The sequence below is a fragment of the Crocuta crocuta genome, unplaced genomic scaffold, assembly GCF_008692635.1.
Source record: "Crocuta crocuta isolate KB4526 unplaced genomic scaffold, BGI_CrCroc_1.0 scaffold299, whole genome shotgun sequence".
In the NCBI taxonomy this organism is placed as follows: domain Eukaryota; kingdom Metazoa; phylum Chordata; class Mammalia; order Carnivora; family Hyaenidae; genus Crocuta; species Crocuta crocuta.
In genome coordinates this window covers 6,432,086-6,438,806 of record NW_027532747.1, presented here as the reverse complement: position 1 = coordinate 6,438,806, position 6,721 = coordinate 6,432,086, and positions in this window count along the sequence as shown.

The window sequence follows — 6,721 nt, the reverse complement described above, 5'->3', positions numbered from 1 at the left end:
TCACTTTCTGCTATGGCACGTGGCTCTCTTTTACCACCTCCCACACTGTCCCCCAGCCCCCGGCCCCCGTACACACTTCCTGCCTTCATCCTCTCTACATGGCTTGTTCATCGTCTCATTTAGAGCAGCAGCCAGTTTTGCGTTATTATGATTATGTGGAGGCAAAACCAAGCCGAGCCAAGCAGTGCGTTTTGTTTTCCTGGGCGTGGCGGCCACAGAAACGCACTGTCTGATCTCTTGCTGAGGGAGTTTGCTTTAGGCGCTGCCCCTCTGGGCCCATTACCACGTTCGCTCCAGGCCACATTCCTACAGCCCAGGAACTGAGCACAGGCTTGCTCTTGCAAAACTCAAAGCTCTTCCAATGTGCATCATCAGCTGGAGAACTTTCCATCCTTCCAGACGCCCCTTTGAGGGAACTGCACCAGAGACCAGATTCTCTGGTCAGCCCTGCATGCGGTCTGAGGGCTGAGGGCTCTCCTGACTCCTCTTCACCCTTTGTCATTCACGGCGTCGCCCGGTCAATCTCTTGAACATCTCATTCCATGTCTGTGTCCTTCTCCTCAAACCTGGACTGTCAGCCACTGTTTCTCACCCACACCCTTTGTCTAGATCTTTCATGTGCTCATCGCTGATTCAACCCTGGACTGTCCTGGTATGTCACTCTCTCCTGATGTGTCCCAACACACCAGGTGATCGATCGCTTTCATCACGAAGTAGCCCCTCCTGGAGTCTCTCTCGTGCCCACAGCTGGACTGACCTCCCTCCACCTCTTAGGGTGTCCCTTAACCTGTCCCTTTACCAGCATCCTGGGGATCCCACTCCCCTCTCCCTTTTGTTCGCCCTCCTCCCCCAATCTGCATGCCCTGCTCTCCCATGACTTACCCACTCCTGTGGTGCTCCACATTCTGCAGAAGCTTCCCAAGGACGGGTGCAAGGGCCGCACACTGTACGACTGTCTTTAGTCCAGCCTCGCAGTACGATGAGGGTCTGGCCAGGCTCACCATTCTGGGTGGGGCTCCTTCTGGAAGGCTTCACTCCACGGTCCCCTCACATCCAGTGCGGGCGTTCGGAAGTCTGAAGTCACTGCAATTCCTCGTTCTCCATGTGACATTGGTCCCCCTCTGAAAGCCTGCCAGATTCCTCCTCGACCACCGCTTTCTACAACCTCCCGCCCCGTGCCTTAGTGTGGGCAGGTCTATTTCCTCCATTGGCTTGGGCCTCAGTGGGTCTCTAAAGGTAAGAAATTCCGTTCCTTCAAACCTAGGAAAGGAACCTGGATTTTTAATTTTTTTATGGATGACTTCCTCCCGTCTGTTTCCTTTTCCTTCTTTGCAACTGTTTTTGTCTAGATATCGGACCTCCTACACCAGTCCTCACATTTCTTACCATTGAACCTACTCTGCTTTCTAGATTTTTCACTTTTACCATGCTACCCCAGAATGGAATCTTTATTTCTGCAATCATATCTTTTAATTTCTGAGAGTTCCCTCTCGGTCTTGGAATGGTCCTTTCGACAGCATTTTCTTCTGTTTAAAGCGTTCTTCGCCGCAAGAGAAGATGTTAATGATACTAATTGTTAAGGCCAGGGAGGATAATTTATTTGAAGTTTACTTGTCTCTGATGGCTTCTGTTTCTTCCAAGTGACTTTGGTTCATTTGTTTTGATAGCTTTTATATAGTAAGCATGTCTTCAGATTTTCTTGGCTGATTGGTAGTATTTACAAGTAGTCATTAAAAAGCTAACTGGAAGTCCGGCTAAGGTAGTGGGTGAGTTCTTGATGGTGCTCATACTGGGTAACCCGGCTGGGTATTTTCCTTAGAGAATCCCAGATTTTGGTATATGTGGTTCTTTCCTATCAGGCTGGTTAAATTTCCCAGACAGACTCCTGATATCCTTCTGGATGCCAGTGGAGGAAGATAACCATTGTTTTCAATCGTGTTAGCAGAACCATACCCAGCCTATTTCCAGACATATTGTATTTATGACCCCCTCCTCTATAGGAAAAATTATTTTCAGTAATAATCATGTAAACGTTCCAATTTCTCTACATCCTTGCCAGCACTTAATATTTTCTGTTGGTTTTCTTTTTTTTTTTTTTACAACAGCCATCCTAACGTATGTAAGGTACACCAACTTTTAATCAGTTTTATCATTTTTGTGAGGTTCTCTACAGATGATGTGTGTCCTTCTTGCCCATACCCAAGGCAGACCCTTCCACTGCCTGTTCTTATACTTGGTAGACTTCGAGCATGTAGCGTTCTCCAGCAAATCCACCCATCTTCCAACACAGCGCCCTGGACATCCTAAACCCAGAGCCCCACATTTAACCTCCCCAGAGAATAAGGCTGGAATGGGACAGGGGCATGCCCAGTGAGGCAGCAGGAGGAAGCTGGAGATCTAACCACTTTTTGAACTTTCAACCAATTCTCCTGTTTCTAGCCCCAAATCGCCCCTACTTCCAGCACACCACTTCCGGTCTTTGGGGGTTCTGCCATGTCATCTGTTGTTTCCCAGGTCCAGATGGCTCAGGATTTCACGCCTCTGGGCTGCTCAGCCATTTCCTCTCACCCACCTTCTTTCCAGCTCAACATTCCAGTTTCAAATGTGCTGTCTCCTCTCCTTCCTTCTTTGGCCTCGAGAGGTTAAGGCTTCTTAAAAACCCCTTTGCTGTGATTTTGATGAGATTTCAGAAGGGAGCAAAGCCGAACCCATCTGTTCCATCTGCCATTGCTAACTAGCCTTTATCGGGCCTTACTAGGCATTATTTAATTTAAATTTTACTAGTAAAGATGAGGAAACAGACTCACAGCCAAAGAACAGTAAGAAAGAAGACAGGGATTCAAAACCGAGTCAGGACTCTGTCCCCTGTGCCATACTGTCTGGGATCCACAGCTGAGAGGGAGTTCTGGCAGCCAAGCCATGCCCTGAAGGTCATGGGCATATGGCTGCATGAAGGATGAGGCCAGACGGGCCAGCTGGGATCAAAACAGCCAGATGAGGGCTTGCGGCAGTCAGGGTCCAGAGCCCAGGAGTTCGGGGAGAAAAATACCATGATCATGTGTTCAATCGCTTAGAGTCGAGGCTTTTTGGCTCCTGCTACCATCCAGTAGTGGTCGCCCGGGGCCGTAATGATTTCAGTGGCCAAGAAGGAGACCCACAGCTTCACATCCTGTCCTGTGCAGACAGTGCCGAAAGCCATTGCACCCCAGGTAACAGAGGCCCCCATACAGCCACAGCTTCCTCGGCTCTGCCCTTGCCCATCTCCCACTGAATGTATTGGCCTAACTCTGCCTTGGGGGAGGAGAGGACTCCTCTCTGCTTCCCTCTGACCTCCACTCACTGAGCCCACTAGGCCTACCCTTTCAGGGTCCCTCGGGCTCTGCTAAGAATTTTTCCTGTTTGCACACGCATGTATTCACCACTGCTCTACGCTCAGTTACCTCTTTTTCTTTGTTTCTAATTCCCAGGTTCCTTCACTTGCTCAGCAAATACTTACTGAACACCTATTATGCTCCGAGTCCTAAGGGGACCCCAGGGATGCTGCCCGCAGGAGCTGACAGTCCCTGGAAGAGAGGCAGGTAAACAGTCTCCGGGCAGTGTGGTCCGAGCTGGGATGGAAGGGAAGGGGGAATCTGGAAGTCCAGGAAGCACGTCTAATGCAGAAAAAGAGGTTGTTGAAAGCCCTCCCTACGAGGAAGCATGTGAACTGAATCATAAAGGGGGAGCAAGAGTTTGATTCCACTGATCAGTGCTCGGCACTGAGGACTGAGTGCCATGAAGTTTGAATGTGCTTATTCATCCGTTGATCCAAATTAACATCTAGGAGCCCCCACTGTATGCCGGTCCCCACATAAGCGCTGGTGAGTCTCTGTCACGTCACTTCCGCCCGGGGATCCTCCCTTGTGGTCTTGGGCCTCTGAAACTGCCCCACCGAGAACTCACTTGCTTTTGCTTTCTGAGGCCAGCCTCAGACCCTGATGAAGTTTCCGTCTGCACCCCCTCACTCCACTTCCAAATCCTGTGACTCTCCCGGACCCATCCAGATGATCTGTGTGTAACAGCACCACAACTCGACCTCCATAAAATCACTGGGAGGTCCCCCCTTCCCCCACTGAGTGTGGAAGGTTTCACAAGGTCACACAGAAGATGCTCTGATGAAATAGGTGAGATTGTGCAGAATTCACCGTTGATGACAGCCATGCCAGGAACAGATAATCCTGGAGGAAGCCTCAGAGCTGACTTGGATCTCTGCCCACAGAGAGGGGATCCAGAATTCAGCATGACCTTGAACAGAACTCCAACCTGCTCCGGAACTGAGCACCGACTCTGCATAATCAATCGGAAGTGCTGTCCTTATGAGTGACAGTCTGGCCGCGATTAATTGTCTTAATGTTTGCTCGGGGTTCTGAGGGCATGCAAAGTGATTAAGGAGGGGTTTGGAAACACGGACTTGTTTGTTACCGTCCCCTAATTGTTTGCCAAATGATATGCGGTAATTACACGGAACATCTCCATGCCTCTCCAGGTAATCCATGCAGAATATAGAAGCAAAACTGAAATTCCTTAGGCACAGACACAGTAGGGGTGAGGAGTGGGCTGAGAAATTCCAGAAGACATCACTCGTGTGACCGGCCAATCCAGAGCCCCCGCCTCATGTCCTGCCCCCATTCGTAGACTAAGGTGAGAAGGGCTCCCACGGGGCTCTGGAGCTGGACTGTCTGACCGCGGGTTATCCACGGGTGGCTAAGCTGGTGGCATGTGACAGGAGGTGGAGCAGTGAGTTAACTTCATCCCACTGGAGAACGAGGTTCTAAACCTGGTGTTGCCGTATTGTCTCTGAGTATAGGAAAAGAACCGGAGACAGACAGGGTCCAGCTGAGCCACCATGGGTCTCATGGACCCAGGTGTTCTGACCCATTCCCCAGGCCCCACAGCTGTAGAAGCCCAGGCTAAGGTGCACAAAGAGGGGGATTGAGTCCTGGACCAGCTCTTCTCTTCTGATAGGCAGGTGAAGCCACACCACAGCCAGCCCATCTCCACAGGGCTCACAAGAGGTCAGTTGGTTGGGGTGGGGAGAAACAGAGAACATCTTAGATGCTTAGACACTGGGGCTCCCCAATCCCCAGAAACCCCCCTTCCCAATTCCAGTGTTCTTTACTCATCAGACCATGGACAGCGACAGTTATTTCTGGTTGCAGAAAACCAAAATCAAAGACTCAAGAGATACTAGATGTGAGACGGTCTGCAAGGTCATGGGGTCCAGGCTGTCTGCTTGCACATGAGGACTCTGAGGCCCAGGGACAGGGGTTGGGGTACCGGCATCCAGCTTGGATCAGCCACTTGGGACCAGCAGACCTGGCTGCTCCTGCTGCATGCCACGCCTGGGTGTCTGTCCATTGGCCTGGACCCAGGTTCCCTGAAGGCGGGAGCTTCACTTCACTCATCTGTATCCCCAGGAGCCAGCACAGGCCGACCACAGAGGAGGGGCTCAGTGGACACAGTCTCGACTTCTGCCAATGCAAACCCCTCCCTGCCGCCGCCCGAGCATATCCCCATAGGCCCAGCCATGGTCAATCAGCCTATGCTTAGAGCTGGCATCCTCATGCTTCTGTGTGCTATCGTGGCTTTTCTCCAGCTATGTAAGTTGTCTCCACAATAAAACTGGGAATTATGATTTCACAGTCTCTGAATCCTTAATAATATCTGTCACAGATGGATAGGTTATCCATGTGAAACGCTGGGGGTGGAGAAAAAGAAGAGGAGAGGAGAGGCGAGGCAAGGCAAGAAGAGAAGACAGAAGAGAGGAAAGGAAGGGAGACGAGAGGAAAGGGAGGGAAGGGGAGAGGAGGGAAGGGAAAGGAGAAGGAAAGGGAGAGGAGGGGAGTGGAGGAGGGGAAGGGAAGGGAGGAGGGGAGGGGAGGGAAGGAAGGGAGGGGAAACAGAGAGGAGGGAAGGAGGTGGAGGAGGGAAGGGGAGGGAAGGGGAAGGAAGGGAAAGGGAGGGAAGGGGAGGAGAAGAAAATGGAGGGAGGGAATTGGGGGAAGGGAAGGGGGGAGGGGAGGGGAAGGAGAGGGAAAAGGAAGGAAGGGGAGGAGAAGGAAAGGGAGGGGAGAGGAGTGGAGGAAGGGAAGGGAAAGGAGGAGGGGAGGGGAGGGAAGGGGATGGAGGATGGAAGAGGAGGGGAGGGGGAGGGGAGAGGAGGGAAGGGAAGGGAAGGGAAGGGAAGGGAAAGCAGAGATAGAGAAGGAAACAGCTGGAGGCACAGAAACTTAGCGACACAGATGCCAGGAAGAAAGCAAGAACACTCTGTGTCACTCAGTCATCACTACAATTCAATGGCCCCACAAGCAAAGGAGGGGCCCTCAGAGCAGGCGGGCTCAGCGGCCTGAATCCAGACTGTGCCTTATGTAGTCTGAGCAGAAGGTGAGAGTAAACACCATGACTCACTGTTGCTTTACAATCAGCTCCCCCACCTAGCCCCCAAATGCCGGACGAATATTGATTCTATTCATCTTCCCTCCGGCGTGTGCTCTGGGCAACATCTCTGCGTCCACACATTAGTCACCAGCTGTCACCGACTCTGTGGAGGGACACGCTGCTACGTCAAGCTTCACAGCAGGCAGCTTCGTATTGGGCTTGCGGAAGCATCCATGTGAGTCACAGCCCGGGGGCCCGGGCTCTTCTGGGGACAGGCTACTTTGTGGACACGTGTACGAGCCAA